This window comes from Haematobia irritans, chromosome 5 (assembly GCF_050003625.1).
Source record: "Haematobia irritans isolate KBUSLIRL chromosome 5, ASM5000362v1, whole genome shotgun sequence".
NCBI classification, from domain to species: domain Eukaryota; kingdom Metazoa; phylum Arthropoda; class Insecta; order Diptera; family Muscidae; genus Haematobia; species Haematobia irritans.
In genome coordinates this window covers 67846807-67865433 of record NC_134401.1, presented here as the reverse complement: position 1 = coordinate 67865433, position 18627 = coordinate 67846807, and the positions used below count along the sequence as shown (strand labels likewise).

At 30.8% G+C, this 18627-nt stretch overlaps 1 long non-coding RNA gene across 1 annotated transcript; it reads right to left on the bottom strand.

The window, feature by feature from the left end:
- Positions 1-16345: 16345 nt before the first annotated feature.
- LOC142240590 (uncharacterized) lies at positions 16346-17877 on the bottom strand. Its single transcript, XR_012723324.1, has 2 exons — positions 17816-17877; positions 16346-17726 (listed from the first exon to the last, which is right to left on the bottom strand). It is a non-coding gene; the product is annotated as an uncharacterized LOC142240590 (long non-coding RNA).
- Between the last annotated feature and the right edge of the window lie 750 nt (positions 17878-18627).

Sequence of the window (18627 nt, the reverse complement as noted above, 5' to 3'; positions counted from 1 at the left end):
CCACTTCGACGTAATTTATTTAGTTCTCAGCACCTTTTTCAATAATACAAACAATGTAGATAAAAAATATTCAATATTATAAATTTTGCAAATTTTACCTTTGACGGAGATTCGAACCGCGGACCATAAAGTTGGTAGGCGAACACAATGCCCACTGAGCTATGCAGCTCTTATGTTCATCCACGTTCAATTATCACAATAACTATCAACGCGCAAGCAACACATACACTCAATCAGTTTTATTTATAGACGAGATTGCTGGGCGAGCACACAGCCGAAGACATTTTGGCAATACGAGGATTGTCAAAGATCAAAGATCTTGCATTTACCGTTAAGTTCGGGGACATTGTAAGTTGAGGGATAATTTTAATAAAACTCCCCTGTTTAAATCAAAGTGGCTTACAATATTTCCGCCAAATTTAACTGAACAGTAGTCGATTAATTAAAATACAGTTAAAATTTTATTACAAATCAAATATGAACCGTCCATATATAGATTTAAAAATTTTATTTCCGCCATGGGTATACAGTGTATTGCGTACTCTGATGCAATTTGAAACAACTCTTAAAATACAGCATGATATACCATATATCTCGACACACTCAATTTTGTATGTGAGACACAATGCTTTGTTAAATTTTGTAAAAAATTCACCCATTTTTCCAAAAAATTTTAAAATATTTAAATTTTTAACGATCGATATCTCGAAAACTAAGCTTTTTAACAAAAAGTTTACTTAACATTTGCTCTTTAGAATATACCATTTATATCCATAAGAAACTTTTTGCTAAATTTTGTAGAAAATGAAGACGGTTTACCAAAAAATTTTAAAATATCTAAATTTTCAACGATCGAAATCTCGTAAACTAAGCTTTTTTGACAAAATGCAACTCTGAAATTTTCGCACGGAATAATAGCATACATATTATTTCGCACAAATCAGTTAACAACCCTGTGTTTGTGAACAAGCTGTGTTTTTAAAAATTTTGATATTCAATTTTTTTTGTACAAATGGCTGCATTTTTTACAAAATTTAACAAACAAAATGCATATTACGTATAAATAGTGTATTTTAAAGCGAAAAGGTTAAGTAACAATTTTGCAAAAAGGATTAGGATTTTCGAGATATCGATCCTTCAAAATTTAAATATTTTATAATTTTTTGGAAAAACGGCTGCATTTATTACGCAATTTAACAAAAATCCGATTGTTTGGTATAAATAGTGTATTTTAAAGAGAAAAGGTTAAGTAACACTTTTGCCAAAAAGGCTTAGTTTTCGAGATATCGATCGTTGAAAATATAAATTTTTATAATTTTTTGGCTGCATTTTTTAGAAAATTTAACCAAAATAGTGTATTTTAAAGAGAACATGTTAAGTAACAAGTAAAATGCTTCGTTTTCGAAGTATCGATCGTTGAAAATTTAGATATTCAAATAGATATTTTGTAAAAAATTCACCCATTTTTCCAAAAAATTTTAAAATATTTAAATTTTTAACGATCGATATCTCGAAAACTAAGCTTTTTAACAAAAAGTTTACTTAACATTTGCTCTTTAGAATATACCATTTATATCCATAAGAAACTTTTTGCTAAATTTTGTAGAAAATGCAGACGGTTTACCAAAAAATTTTAAAATATCTAAATTTTCAACGATCGAAATCTCGTAAACTAAGCTTTTTTGACAAAATGCAACTCTGAAATTTTCGCACGGAAAAATAGCATACATATTATTTCGCACAAATCAGTTAACAACCCTGTGTTTGTGAACAAGCTGTGTTTTTAAAAATTTTGATATTCAATTTTTTTTTTGTACAAATGGCTGCATTTTTTACAAAATTTAACAAACAAAATGCATATTACGTATAAATAGTGTATTTTAAAGCGAAAAGGTTAAGTAACAATTTTGCAAAAAGGATTAGGATTTTCGAGATATCGATCCTTCAAAATTTAAATATTTTATAATTTTTTGGAAAAACGGCTGCATTTATTACGCAATTTAACAAAAATCCGATTATTTGGTATAAATAGTGTATTTTAAAGAGAAAAGGTTAAGCAACACTTTTGCCAAAAAGGCTTAGTTTTCGAGATATCGATCGTTGAAAATATAAATTTTTATAATTTTTTGGCTGCATTTTTTAGAAAATTTAACCAAAATAGTGTATTTTAAAGAGAAAATGTTAAGTAACAAGTAAAATGCTTCGTTTTCGAAGTATCGATCGTTGAAAATTTAGATATTCAAATAGATATTTTTGGAAAAATGGCTGCATTTTTTAGAAAATTTAACATAGAAAGTGCATATTACGTATAAATAGTGTATTTTAAAGAGAAAAGGTTAAGTAACACTTTTGCCAAAAAGGCTTAGTTTTCGAGCTATCGATCCTTGAAAATTTAAATATTTTTTAATTTTTTGGAAAAATTGCTGCATTTTTTAGAAAATTTAACTAAAACCCATATTATAGGTATAAATAGTATATTTTAAAGAGAAAATGTTCAGTAATAATTTTGCCGAAAAGGCTTCCTTTTCGAGATATCGATCGTTGAAAATTTGGATATTTTTTTTTTTTTTGGAAAAATGGCTGCATTTTTTTACATTTTCTTGCATTTTCTTTTCGCAGGTTTTGCGCCATTTCATTTACACATGTGTGTTTGGCTGTTTCGTTGTTGTTGCTATGGCCAACCAAAGCGAGTCATGTTCACAAAAAGAACAACAAACACACATAAAAAGCAGAAATACATTTTCCAAAAATGAAATTTGTGGCGCGAGAACAAAAACATTTTGTTTTTTTTTGATCGTCGTTTGACGGGCTTTTCAACTAGTATTCTATGATTTGTGCAAGTTTTATAGGTAAGCGTTTTTCAAAATAAAACCTCCAGCTTTTCTTCAACATCTTCGATAAGATTTTTCTATGCAGCTAAAAATATATATTTATTTATATAAAAATATTCATCCATTCATTACGGCCTTGGGTACAGGAAAGCGTTCGCGTACATTTCTGCCACTTTTTTCAAAAAATAGAATTAAAATTACTAACTCAAGTTTTACTCTCTTGTATGTATGCAAACAGACCCATTGTAAAAAGTTTTGATTTAAAAAGGAGGTTTTATTAAAAGTATCCCTGAACTTACAATGTCCCCGAAATTAACGGTCAATGCAAGATGTTTGATCTTTGACAATTCCCGTATTGCCAAAATGTCTTCGGCTGTATGCGTGCTCAGCAATCTCGTCTATAAGTAGAACTGATTGACTGTATGTGTTGCTTGCGTGTTTATAGTTATTGTGATAATATAACGTCGATACAAATAAGAGCTGCATAGCTCAGTGGGTATTGCATTTGGCTACCAACTTTATGGTCCGCGGTTCGAATCTTGGTCCAAGCAATATAATTTGTAAAAATTATATAAGATTTAATAGACTTTTTTACGCTGTTCGTATTACAGAAACAGGTGCTAAGAACTAAATAAACCTCGTGGAAGTGAGAAATTTTGTTTTGAGTTAGTCTTTATGAAATTGTTTCCGCATCCTGTAAAAACATAAACGTTCATCACAAAAAGTATATGCTACACTCAAAAACAAGTGAACTCTCTATTTCACTAAAGCTAATTTAACTTTATTTTAGTTCATGGAATTATTATATATGCTATGGAAAAAGTTTCCTTTACTTGAATAATTTTTTGCGTACGTTAGTTTAATGAACTAACAAATGTCATTGAGCTTAACATGGAATCGGGCAGCACTCAGTGATAAGAGAGAAGTTCACCACTGTGGGATCACAATGGACTGAATAGTCTAAGTGAGCCTGATACATCGGGCTGCCACATAACCTAACCTAACCTAACCTAACAAATGGGGAAAAATTATACACAAATTACGCATACAGATTAACTAAATTCGTATTTCTCACAAAATAGTTCATTATTTCTTTAAATTTGTAAATTTTACTACAAATTCATTCATCATGAACTTCGTGTGTCACTAAAGACATTCTTGCAACTTTGAACTCCAATTTTTTCTTCAAACTACAAAATTTGCTTTAGCAAGTGAAAAAAATTATTTATGTCTAATAAATTTTCCTGAATTTGTCGAAAATTATTTACTTGTTACTGTGACCTCGGCGTGATGCCAGCGATTGTAATATTGTTTAGTTAAAATTTTCTAAAAATATTCAAAATTTTCTACAATTAACCAAAAGTTTTCTTCCTGGTGGGTTCACTGTTTAACAGGTTTGCTGATAAGTCCCCGGTCTGACACATAGATGGCGTCACTAGTATTAAATGCATATTATTTTTATATAGTACCAACCTTCAAATGATTCGTGTCAAAATTTGACGTCTGTAAGTCAATTAGTTTGTGAGATAGAGCGTCTTTTGTGAAGCAACTTTTGTTATTGTGAAAAAATGGAAAAAAAGGAATTTCGTGTTTTGACAAAAACTTTGCTTCATAATGAGTTTCCGGACTCTGTCCTAGGGAAATCAATTGAACAATTGAAATAATTGAAATAATTGATTGGTATGCAAAATTCAAGCGTGGTGAAATGAGCACGGAGGACGGTGAACGCAGTGGACGCCCGAAAGAGGTGGTTACCGACGAAAACATCAAAACAATCCACAAAATGATTTTGAATGTCCGTAAAATGAAGTTGATCGAGATAGCAGATGCCTTAAAGATACCAAAGGAACGTGTTGGTCATATCTTTCATCAATATTTGGATATGCGGAAGCTCTGTGCAAAATGGGTGCCGCGCGAGCTCACATTTGACCAAAAACAACAACGTGTTGATGATTCTGAGCGGTGTTTGCAGCTGTTAACTCGTAATACACCCGAGTTTTCCCGTCGGTATGTGACAATGGTGAAACATGGCTCCATCACTACACTCCTGAATCCAATCGACAGTCGGCTGAGTGGACAGCGACCGGTGAATTGTCTCCGAAGCGTGGACAGACTCAAAAGTCCGCTGGCAAAGTAATGGCCTCTGTTTTTTGGGATGCGCATGGAACAATTTTTATCGATTATCTTGAGAAGGGAAAAACCATCAACAGTGACTATTATATCGCGTTATTGGAGCGTTTGAATGTCGAAATCGCGGCAAAACGGCCCCATATGAAGAAGAAAAAAGTGTTGTTCCACCAAGACAACGCACCGTGCCACAAGTCATTGAGAACGATGGCAAAAATTCATGAATTGGGCTTCGAATTGCTTCCCCACCCAGATCTGGCCCCCAGCGACTTTTTCGTGTTCTCAGACCTCAAAAGGATGCTCGCAGGGAAAAAAATTGGCTGCAATGAAGAGGTGATCGCCGAAACTGAGGCCTATTTTGAGGCAAAACCGAAGGAGTACTACCAAAATGGTATCAAAAAATTGGAAGGTCGTTATAATCGTTGTGTTGCTCTTGAAGGAAACTATGGTGAATAATAAAAACGAATTTTGGCAAAAAAATTTGTTTTTCTTTGTTAGACCGGGGACTTATCAGCCAACCTATTATACCCTGCGCCACACTGTGGAACAGGGTATTATAAGTTAGTGCATATGTTTGCAACACCCAGAATGAGACGACATAGACACATGGTGTCTTTGGCAAATATGCTCAGGGTGGGCTCTTGAGTCGATATAGCGATGTCCGTCTGTCCGTGAACACATTTTTGTAATAAAAGTCTAGGTCCCAGTTTTAGTCCATTCGACTTCAAATTTGGCACAAGTACGTGTTTTGGCTCAGAATAGAACCCTATTGATTTTAGAAGAAATCGGTTCAGATTTAGATATAGCTCCCATATATACCTTTCGCCCGATATGGACTAATACGGTCCCAGAAGCCAGAGTTTTACCCCAATTTGGTTGAAATTTTGCACTAAGAGTACAATTAGTACACTGAAAAAAGCATACCCGGTTCCAAAGATTTTGTCTTTACTTTAAAAATTTTGGTATTGATTCCAAAGAAGCGGAGAATAAAAGTAAGGATACTTTTAAGACACAATTCTCTTTCCAATTTGGGATTTGTGTACTTGCTTCTAGGAATCAAATTTTAAATTTTCGCTTTTCAGCTTCTTTTCTTCATATTATATCAAAGTTCTTTAAAAACGTGTTAACGACAACTTTATTTTCCATATTAAGTCTCGACTTCCAGTAGAAATTATGTAATGTTTTAATTAAGAAACGTCTTTAAAATAAAGTGTTGAAAAACATGTCCTATTTTTGCACGATTTTTTGCTTTGTAGTCAAGATGCAAAAAGACAACAAATTTAAAGAAAATTTCATTAAATTTAAAGAATTTTTCTGAACTATTAAAGTCAAGTTGACCTTCAACCAAACATTTTTTCTTTCATGTTATGATACCCATTTTTAAGTGAAATCACTTAATTATAAGGACAATACGACTTCATTGAAAAGTTTATCGACTTTTGGACAAAAAAAAACTTTATATTGGAGAAATGCGTCTTCTATGCTAAGCTAAATTTGCATTCGTATTTTAAAGACATGAAATCTTTGACCTCACGACAATATTTTTTCAGTGTAGTGTAGTCAAGTGTGCCAAATTTTATTGAAATCGGTTCAGATTTAGATATAGCTCCCATATATATCGTTCGCCCGATTTACACTCATATGACCACAGTGGCTATGCGTGCCAAATTTGGTTTAAATCGGTTCAGATTTAGATATAGCTCTCATATATATGTTTTTTCTGATTTCGACAAAAATGGTCAAAATACCAATATTTTCCTTGTAAAATCGCCACTGCTTAGTCGAAAAGTTGTAAAAAATGACTCTAATTTTCCTAAGCTTCTTATACATATATATCGAGCGATAAATCATAAATAAACTTTTGCAAAGTTTCCTTAAAATTGCTTCAGGTTTAAATGTTTCCCATATTTTTTACTAACATCGTGTTCCACCCTAGTGCATTAGCCGACTTAAATTTGAGTCTATAGATTTTGTAGAAGTCTATCAAATTCTGTCCAGACCGAGTGATATTTAAATGTATGTATTTGGGACAAACCTTTATATATAGCCCCCAACACATTTGACGGATGTGATATGGTATCGAAAATTTAGATGTACAAAGTGGTGCAGGGTATAATATAGTCGGCCCCGCCCGACTTTAGACTTTCCTTACTTTTTTTTCAGTGTGTTCTTCTAATCAAACTTTCTTATAGCAAAAACAAAATCGGAAATGATTTTTGTTTGCTTAAATTTCCTTTGGGAGGAATGAATTAGTTTTTGCGTGTAGCATCAATATCAATTACATTCTTTCAGAAAAATATCAAATCAATTTGAATAAAATGTTGTTTGTAGGAAAATGGGTACTTTGGAAATTTTTGGTAGAAATTGCTGCATTTTTTATTAAATTTAAAAAGAAACATTGTTATATAAAATCTCTAATGTTGAGATATCGACTTGTTAAAATTGTTCCGTTGGTTTTTTAATTTTGGTAACTGCGGCAGCATTTTTCATTAAATTTTATAAATTTTTGGTATGAAAATGTACACTCAAAAAAGTGTGAACCTATATGACACTCAGTTCATATGACATTTAGTTCATGGAATTGTTAAGTTTTGAGAAAGTTTTCTCGACTTTAATAAATTGTTATGTATGTTAAAAAGAGGGAAAATTATACAAAAATGAAGCATACAGATTTTCTCAATTGGTATATCCAAACTAAAATTTCGTTTGGGGGAAGAATTATTTTTAAAATCCTTTAAAATAGAAGTTTTTTATTAACTTTTATTTTTTATTCCGAATAATGGAACATGGGGGTATATTTTGGAAGATTTTGTGCGACGGATACCAAATCCAATTTATATGCAGAAAGAAAAGAAAAAAATATGGAAAGATAATTTCTTTAAAAGTAATAAAATTAAATAAAGAAAATAAAGGGTGATTCTTTTGAGGTTAGGATTTTCATGCATTAGTATTTGACAGATCACGTGGGATTTCAGACATGGTGTCAAAGAGAAAGATGCTCAGTATGCTTTGACATTTCATCATGAATAGACTTACTAACGAGCAACGCTTGCAAATCATTGAATTTTATTACCAAAATCAGTGGCAGAAAATCCGCTTTTTTATCGACAAATTTTGTTCAGCGATGAGGCTCATTTCTGGTTGAATGGCTACGTAAATAAGCAAAATTGCCGCATTTGGAGTGAAGAGCAACCAGAAGCCGTTCAAGAACTGCCCATGCATCCCGAAAAATGCACTGTTTGGTGTGGTTTGTACGCTGGTGGAATCATTGGACCGTATTTTTTCAAAGATGCTGTTGGACGCAACGTTACGGTGAATGGCGATCGCTATCGTTCGATGCTAACAAACTTTTTGTTGCCAAAAATGGAAGAACTGAACTTGGTTGACATGTGGTTTCAACAAGATGGCGCACAGCTCGCGATTCTATGGCCATTTTGAGGGAAAACTTCGGAGAACAATTCATCTCAAGAAATGGAACGGTAAGTTGGCCACCAAGATCATGCGATTTGACGCCTTTAGACTATTTTTTGTGGGGCTACGTCAAGTCTAAAGTCTACAGAAATAAGCCAGCAACTATTCCAGCTTTGGAAGACAACATTTCCGAAGAAATTCGGGCTATTCCGGCCGAAATGCTCGAAAAAGTTGCCCAAAATTGGACTTTCCGAATGGACCACCTAAGACGCAGCCGCGGTCAACATTTAAATGAAATTATCTTCAAAAAGTAAATGTCATGGACCAATCTAACGTTTCAAATAAAGAACCGATGAGATTTTGCAAATTTTATGCGTTTTTTTTTTTTAAAAAGTTATCAAGCTCTTAACAAATCACCCTTTACTTCATAAATATAGGAAATTTCGTTTGTATAAAGCTTCATTCCGGAGTAAATTATTATAACCTTTACAGCATTGTGCAACACAGTATTATAAGTTAGTACACCCAGAAAGAAACAAGATTGAAAATATTGCTCAAGGCCGGCGTCTGAGCCGATCTTGCTATATCCGTCTGTTTGCTCACACAATTTTGTATTCAAAGTTATAGTTCGCTCGGCTCCTAAAGCCTAAAACTCTGGCCTTGATTTACTTCAAATTTTGCACAAAAACCGAAATTAGTACACTCAAAAAAAGTTTACTTGGATCCAAAGATTTTGACCTTCCTTTAAGGATTTTGGTATTGATTCCGAGCCAAAGATGCGGCTTCTTTAAAGTGAAGACAATTTTTACGGACCTCCCTGCCTTTAAATCTAGGATCGATAAAATTAAAATTGGATACATATCTCCTTCATCGACTTTTTATTCTCTGTTTGCGATATATTAATAAAGGTATTCATGTACAAACAAATTCCAGTTTTAAAATCCAAATTATGCCAAGCAAAAACTGTTTTCTTAATGCTAAAAAAACTTTAAACCAAAGATGCAAATCCTTAAAATAAGTCTTAGCCTATATTTGAAGCATTTTTATCTTAAATTTAAAAATTCAATATGTCAGTTGAGTTAAAGACGATTTCTTTAAATTAAAAATGTTTTTCTTTATTTTAAGGACCATTTGCCTTACTTCAAAGATCTACAACTTCAACAGAAGAACGCAAAATTTCAATATTTGTGTCCTAAATTTAATGAAAAAAATTTTTGAAGCAAGGATTATAAACCTTCTTTTAATTAAAATGTCATTATTTTAAAGATTTTTGTCCTTAGCATTGCGTAAATTTCGAGTCCTAAAATTTAAGTTGCGTAATCTTGCATATTAGGTCAATATTTTTTTCAGTGTAGTATCGTTAAGTTTCTATATCCAATATGTATATTTCGCCCGATTTACACCTATATAACCACATCCCCTCAGTGTAAGATATTTTCACTCCGATTCATTTAAATTTTACGCAGAGAGAAAAAGATTATATTCTATCTATTCATGCCAAAGATGTGGTTGAAATCGGTTCAAATTCAAATATAGCTCTCATATATATATCTTTCGTCGGATTGACACTGTTATAACCACAAACTCAGAACTGCCAATTTTGCCGATTTTCCGATTTTTGCCCAAAAATGACGATATTAGCTCCGTTCAAAAATTTGAATAGAAAAAGTTCAGAGCCAGCAAAAAAAAGAGTTTTTGCTAGCATTTTCATACATGTAGGAGCTATACCTCATTTTAAATCTACAGTATTAGTATCACTGTTGCCACTCGCCCCAAAAATAAACCACCAAAATATGAAGGAAATTTTACCAAATTAAAAAAATTTTTTTTTTGAAGTTGTTGATCAAATTCTTGTGGTTAAGATATAAACAAATGTTGTTTTATTCGAAAGAAATGTTTTATATTGAATTTATAGAAAATTTTGTTAACATTTTATTTCGAAAGAAAAAGTTGTCAAAATTTTATTTCTATAGAAAATTTTGTCAAAATTTTATTTTTTTTTCAAAATTTTTTTTCTATATAATATGTTGTCAAAATTTAATTTCTATAGAAAATTTCTTAAAAATTTTATTTCTATAGAAAATGTTGTCAAAAATTTTATTTCTATAGAAAATTTTGTCAAAACTTTATATCTGTAGAAATTTTGCACATTTTTATTTCTATAGAACATTCTTGCAAAAATTTATGTATATAGAACATTTTTGTCAATTTTTTTATTGTAAATTCTTTATTATTTTATTGCTAAAAAATGTTTGCAAAATTTCATTTCTATAGAAAATTTCGTCAACATTTGATTTTTATAGAAGATTTTGTTAATTTGATTTCTATAGAAAATTGTACCTCCTTATTAGAGAGTCAATCAATAAGAGTTTTATGATCAAATTTTGGAAATTGGTTGCCCGATACGTATATACTAAAGATCTTTATTGTTATATTTAAATAAAAATCACAAAAATATTTGTTTTTTTATATTTGTTTTTACAAAGCTGAATTCATTATTCTTTTGTTGTTGGAATGCATAGTAACGTATGTTAATTTTCTGTTTTTTATATGAAATAAACACTTATGTTGTTAACCAAAAATTTAGTTTGGTTTTAATATTATTTACATTGCAGATTTTTTGACAATTTTTAAAATAGAAATGACGATTATGACAATTTATTCGGAAAATAGTGACGATTTTTCTTGAAATTTTATTGGCAGTCCTGCACAAAGCCCAAAGTTTTATACCTTTCTCTCAAATTAGATTCATATACCGAAAAAACAGTGAACCCTCCAGGAAGAAAACTTTTGGTTAATTTTAGAAAATGTTGAATATTTGTAGAAAATTTTAACTAAACAATATTACAATCGCTGGCATCACGCCGATATCACAAAAATAAGTAAATAATTTTCGACAAATTCAAGAAAATTTATTAGACATAATTAATTTTTTTCATTTGTTCAAGAAAATTTTGAAATTTGAAGGAAAAAATCGGACTTAAAAATTGCAAGAATGTGTTTATTGATATACGAAGTTTAGTAAAAGTTACAAATTTAAAGAAATAATGAACTAGTTTGTTAGAAATACGAATTTAGTATATCTTTATGCTTAGTTTATGTATAATTTTTTCCCCATTTTTAGTTAGTTTAACTGACGTACGCAAAAACTTATTAGAGTAAAGGAAACTTTCTCCAAACATAATAATTCCATGAACTAAAATAAAGTTAAAGTGGCTTTAGTGAAATAGAGAGTTCACTTTTTGTGAGTGTAGACCACGAGGCCAATGTTTTACTTCGAAAATTTACCCGCTTGAGTACATAAAATTGGCAACTTTTAAGCGCGCTGTACTTTGTTTATAAATGAAATTAGGCAACGTTTCTTTTTGGTTTTTTGTTTTTTAATTCCTCTAACGAGGATTGTCTTCGGCTGTGTGCGTGGCCAGTAATCTCGTCTGGAAGTAGAACTGATTGACTGTATGTGTTCTTTGGACATTAATAGTTATTGTACTAATTGAACGGCGATGGGAATAAGAGCTGCGTAGCTCAGTGGGTAGTGGGTTTGGTAACCAACTTTATGGTCCGCGGTTCGAATCTCCGTCCAAGCAAAAAATATTTAATAAACAGTTTTTTTTTTATATATAGTTTGTATTACAGAAATAGGTGCTAAGAACTAAATAAACCTCGTGGAAGTGAGAACATTTTTATTCCCTCCACCATAGGATGGGGTTATATTAACTTTGTCACTCCGTTTGTAATACATCGAAATATTGCTCTAAAACCCCATAAAGTTTATATATTCTGGGGCGTGGTGAAATGTTGAGTCGATTTAAGCATGTCCGTCCGTTGGTTCAAATCACGCTAACTTCCGAACGAAACATGATATCGAGGAGCAAAATTCATTCGATTCGTGTTAGTATATGGTCTCTAACAACCATGCAAAGATTGCTCTATATCGGTTCATAGCTATATATAGCCCCCATATAAACCGATCCCCAGATTTGATCTCCGGAACCTCTTGGAGGAGCAAAATTCATTCGATTCGGTTGAAATTTGGTACATGGCGTTAGTATATGGCCGCTAACAGCCATGCAACAATTGGTCCATACCGGTCTTTAGTTATATATAGTCGATGGCCAATCACACAAAAATTGGTCCATATCACCAAAAATAATCTACCAAAACTTTATTTCTATAGAAATGTTGTAAAAAATAATATTTCTATAAAATTTTTTGCCAAAATTTTATTTCTATAGATAATTTTGTCAAAATTTTATTACAATAGAAAGTTTTGTCAAAATTTTATTTCTATAAAAAATTTTGTCAAAATTTTATTTCTAAGGAAATTTTATCAACATTTTATTTCTATAGAAAGTTTTGTCAAAATTTTATTTCTATAGAAAATTTTCTCAAAATTTTATTTCTATAGAAAATTTTGTCAAAATTTTATTACTATAGAAAGTTTTGTCAACATTTTATTTCTATAGGAAAGTTTGTCAAAATTTTATTTCTATAGAAAATGTTGTACAAATTTTATTACTATAGAAAGTTTTGTCAAAATTTTATTTCTATAGAAAATGTTGTACAAATTTTATTACTATAGAAAGTTTTGTCAAAATTTTATTTCTATAGTAAATTTTGTCAAAAATTTATTTCTATAGAATTTTTTATATATAGATTTTTGTTTATCTAAAATTTAATTTGGAGGTGAGAATTATTTTTTTGGGTACTGCGTCGATATCAATTTTACTCTTTCAGGAACTTTTACGAATTACGTGGGTTGCAAAAACACTTGCCAATAGCAAGGTATCTTAAAACTTGTTAACACCGTCTTCTTAATTGTAAGTTGGTTTGATTAAATTTGACAGAAATAAAATTTTGAAAACATTTTCTATAGAATTAAAATTTTGACAAAAAAAATTGACAAATGTTGAACAAATTTTTTATAGAAATAAAATATTGACAAAATTTTCGATAGAAATAAAATTTTGATAAAATTTTCTATAGAAATAAAATTTTGACAAAGTTTTCTACAGAAATAAAATATTGACAAAATTTTCGACAGAAATAAAAAAAATAAAATTTTGGCAAACTTTTCTATAGAAATAAAATTTTGATAAACTTTTCTATAGAAATAAAATTTTGACAAAACTTTCTATAGAAATAAAATGTTGATAAAATGTTCTATAGAAATAAAATTTTGACAAAATTTTCTTTTGAAATAAGAACGCCTTCCAGTACCAACTTACAAGTTACAAAAATTAAATGTGATTTCTTTCTGGTTTGTTGAAGTACACGGATGTCTTCCAGTACAAATTTGTAATGATTATCAAAAATTATCGGGTTCTCGCCAATATGTTAATTCAGTTAAAAATGTACGAAGTTGTTCCATACAAACTACAAAAAAATTGAAGAACTTTTTTTCGTGAAAAGAACGAAATCTTTCGTACTTTGAATGAAATTTGTCGTTCCGTTTACAAAGAAATTTGTTTCAGGGAAGTCAAGATACAAAATGCCAACAATATTAAACACAATTTTATTAATTTTGTAGACTTTTTCAGAACTATTAAAACCAAGTAAAACAAAATTTTCTTTCATGTCAGGATATCCAATTTTAACTCTAAGTACAAATCGACTTTTTTGAAAAGTCGATCGACTTTTAGGCAGGGAAAAAACTTTATATCAAAGAAATGGGTCTAAAAAACTTGGATTCGTATTTGAAGAACATGAAATCATTGGCCTCAAAACAATATTTTCTTGAGTGTGAACTGAGTAAGATCGACTTCAACATTCCCTACATTCAAAATTAAGTGAACACTATATTTCACTAAAGCCAATTTAACTTTATTTTTCTTAATGCAAATGCGTACGTCAGTTGAATGAACTAAAAAACGCGATAAAATTAAGCGTAAAAAATTTTCTAAATTCGTACTTCGCACAAAATAGTTTATTATTTCTTTAAATTTGTAAATTTTACTACAATTGCGACCATCTTGAATTTATGGTACTAAAGACATTCTTGCAATTTTGAATACCAATTTTTTCCTTCAAACTACAAAATTTTTTTAACAAGTGAAAAAAAAATAAATATGTTTAGTCAATTTTCTTGAATTTGTCGAAAAACATTTACTTATTTTTGTGATACCGGCGTGGGGTCAGCGTTTGTAATACTGTTTAGTTAAAATTTTCTAAAATAAACAGAAAGTTTTCTTCCTGGTTCACTGTTTTTTTTTCAGTGTAGTTTTGCTTACAAAACGTCAAAATGGACCTTAGGAATTGTAAAAGCCTCAGTCAGCAATTGCAAAATTAATTCACAAACAATACGACATTTCAAATAATCAAAAAATTTGTGTGGTAATTGCGAGACCCTTCAAAATATCTTTCACTTAATTACATCCGCAATTTTTTGTAAAATAAACAGGACAGACTAAGATTTTATGGTCATCTTCCAAACCCAGCAAAAAAGTGTCCCAAAAAGTATTGAAAATGTTATTTTTCGATCCAGAAGTGGTTTGAAATTGGCGCAGAAGCGATGTATTTAACATGGGCTTGTCATAGGATGGATGTCCACCATTTCAACGGCCGATGCGCTGAACTTGCATAACATATAGTTTGCTAATATTTCAGCCTGTTTTGTAATGCTATTAACGGTGCGTATTTGTAAAATAATGATTCTTTTTTATACCCTCCACCATAGGATGGGGGTATATTAACATTGTCATTCCGTTTGTAACACATCGAAATATTGCTCTAAGACCCCATAAAGTATATATATTCTTGGTCGTGGTGAAATTCTGGGTCGACCTGAGCATGTCCATCCGTCCGTCTGTTGAAATCACGCTAACTTCCGAACGAAACAATCTATCGACTTGAAACTTGGCACCAGTAGTTGTTATTGATGTAGGTCGGATGGTATTACGTATAGCCCCCATATAAACGGACCCCCAAATTTGGCTTACGATTGCTCTAAGAGAAGCAAATTTCATCCGATCAGGCTGAAATTTGGTACACGGTGTCAGTATATGGTCTCTAACAACCATGCAAAAATTGGTCCATATCGGTCCACTTTTACGTATAGCCCCCATATAAACGGACGCCAAATTTGGCTTGCGATTGCTCTAAGAGAAGCAAATTTCATCCTATCCGGCTGAAATTTGGTACATGGTGTTAGTATATGGTCTCTAACAACCATGCAAAAATTGGTCCACATCGGTCCATAATTATATACAGCCCCCATATAAACGGACCCCCAAATTTGGCTTGCGATTGCTCTAAGAGAAGCAAATTTCATCCGATCCGTCTGAAATTTGGTACATGGTGTTAATATATTGTCTCTAACAGCCATACAAATATTGGTCCACATCGGTCCATAATTATATATAGCCCCCATATAAACCGAACCCCAGATTTGGCTTGCGGAGCGTCAAAGAGAAGCAAATTTCATCCGATACGGATGAAATTTGGTGCATGGTATTAATATATAGTCTCTAACAACCATGCAAAAATTGGTCCAAATCGGTCCATAATTATATATAGCCCCCATATAAACCGATCCCCAGATTTGAACTCCGGAGCCTCTTAGAGGAGCAAAATTCATCCGATCCGGTTGAAATTTGGTACGTGGTATTTATATATGGCCTCAAACTCCCATGCAAAAATTGGTCGATATCGGTCCATAATTATATATAGGCCCCATATAAACCGATCCCCAGATTTGGTTTGCGGATCCTCTAAGAGAAGCCAATTTCATCCGATCAGGTTGAAATTTGCAACGTGGTATTAATATATGGCTGCTAATAACCATGCCAAAATTGGTCCATATCGGTCTATAGTTATATATAGCCGATCCCCAATCACACAAAAATTGGTCCATATCGGTTCATAATCATGCTTGCCACTCGAGCAAAAATAATCTAGAAAAATTTTATTTCTATAGAAAATTTTGTCAAAATTTTATTTCTATAGAAAATTTTGTCAAATTTTATTTCTATAGAAAATTTTGGCAAAATTTTATTTCTGTAGAAAATGTTGTCAAAATTTTAATTCTATAGAGAATGTTTTCAAAATTTTAAATCTTTTGAAAATTTTGTAAAAATTGTATTTCTATAGAAAATTTTGTCAAACTTAATTATATACGTATTTAATCGGCCATTTTAAGTTTAATATATACCACGTATGGACTACGTGGTATAAATTACGGTATTAGGAAGTTTTAAGATACCTTGTCATCGGCAAAAGTTACCGCAACCCAATTAATTCGATTGTGGATGACAGTCTTCAGTAGAAGTTTCTACGCAATCCATGGTGGAGGGTACATAAGCTTCGGCCTGGCCGAACTTACGGCCGTATATACTTGTTTTTAACTATTAGTGTTATTATGTACAAATGTTATGTACAAATAAACATGGACGAAAAGACTGTTTTCATATATTTCGGTGTAAAAATTATAGATTTGGAACTCAAATATTTAACATATTACTTTTAAGTGCAAGCATATAATGGTCATATAGACTACCCAGCAAAAAGTTTCGAAGTTGTTCCAATGGCACAGCTTTAAATTCACTTCTTAAAATGCCCGACCAAAGATGTCCTACACAGCAAGTTATTTTAATTCACTTTTTTCATATTTTTAAGGGTTAATTTTAACTTTGTTTAACACCACTTCAGGATCTAAAACTAACATTTTTACTATTTGTTTGGATACTCTTTTGTTGCTGGGTAGCATAACATATTTGCGACATATAATAAATACATTTATTAGATCAAAATATTATGTTTCACTCATTAAAAATATTTCGTAGTTTGAAGAACAAATTGGAGTTCAAAACTGCAAAAATGTCTTTAGTGTTATAGGAATTTAAAGATGGGTGCATATTTCGTAAAATTAACAATGTTAATAAATTCTGAACTATTTTGTGGGATACATGAATTTAGCTAATCTTTATGCATCATTTCTGTATGATTTTTTACTCTGTTTTAGTTAATTTAACTAACGTGCGCAAAAAATTATTAAAGTCATCGAATCTATCTTAAAAGCTACTAATTTCACGAACAAAAAATGAATTAAATCGGTTTTGCTGAAATATTGTAACCACTTTTTTGAGTGTGAAGAAAGAGATAAATTGGCTGGATTTTGACGAAATTTAATGCTGATTCCAAAGATTTTGTCTTTAAACTAAAGATTTTTGGTAAAAATAATTGCGTGTGCCGTGACTCGAACCTGGATTTTCTGCTCCACACGCATTAACAGTCGCCTTATCACATTGCACCACCGTCGGAGTTTCCATAACAACGTCTTAAGATTATTTTAAGACTTTTCATGCGTAAAGAAGAACATCATAGCCAAGATTGCATTGGGAACGGCGTTGATAAAAAATGCTAAAATATAAACGAGATGGTGGTAATCATGTGTGGCATATATCTAGCGTTAGTTTTGGGGACGCGTCCTCAAAATTCACGATGCGTACCCTGCTGTCCTCATAACTAACGGTGCGTAGGAAATCGCCGAAATAAATGGAATATGTGGTCCATATAGTGCAATATATATATATATTATATATATATATATATATATATATATATATATATATATATATTATATATATATATATATATATATATATATATATATATATATATATATATATATATATATTATATATATATATATATATATATATATATATATATATATATATATATATTTCAGCTTAAAACCATGCATTGCCTAAACTACAAGTGTAGCCTAACCAACAGAGGAAAAGAATGTTTATAAAATTTATTTGGGCGAAGTCCTATGCTTCGGTGTAAAAATTATATGTATGGCATTCAACATTTTAGCACATTATTTTTAAATATGCTTGCATAATGTTCATAAACTAGTATAACATGTTTGGGACATATATGTTAATATGTTGGAACATATTATGTTTGGGACATCACATTTTCTTATTGCTTAATAGTTCTGGATGCAAACATATGTTTCTTTGGAATTATAAACATAAATATGTTTAGAAACAAACACACACACACACACATATATATATATATATATATAATATATATATATATATATATATATATATATATATATATATATATATATATATATATATATATATATATATATATATATATATATATATATATATATATATATATATATATATATATATATCTTTTATTTCATTGAATTCTCGCTCCCAATCCATACCCCTCACATAATCAGGGATTATATTAACTTCCGTTTTGCTCGTATGAAGCCGAAGGACATCCATAT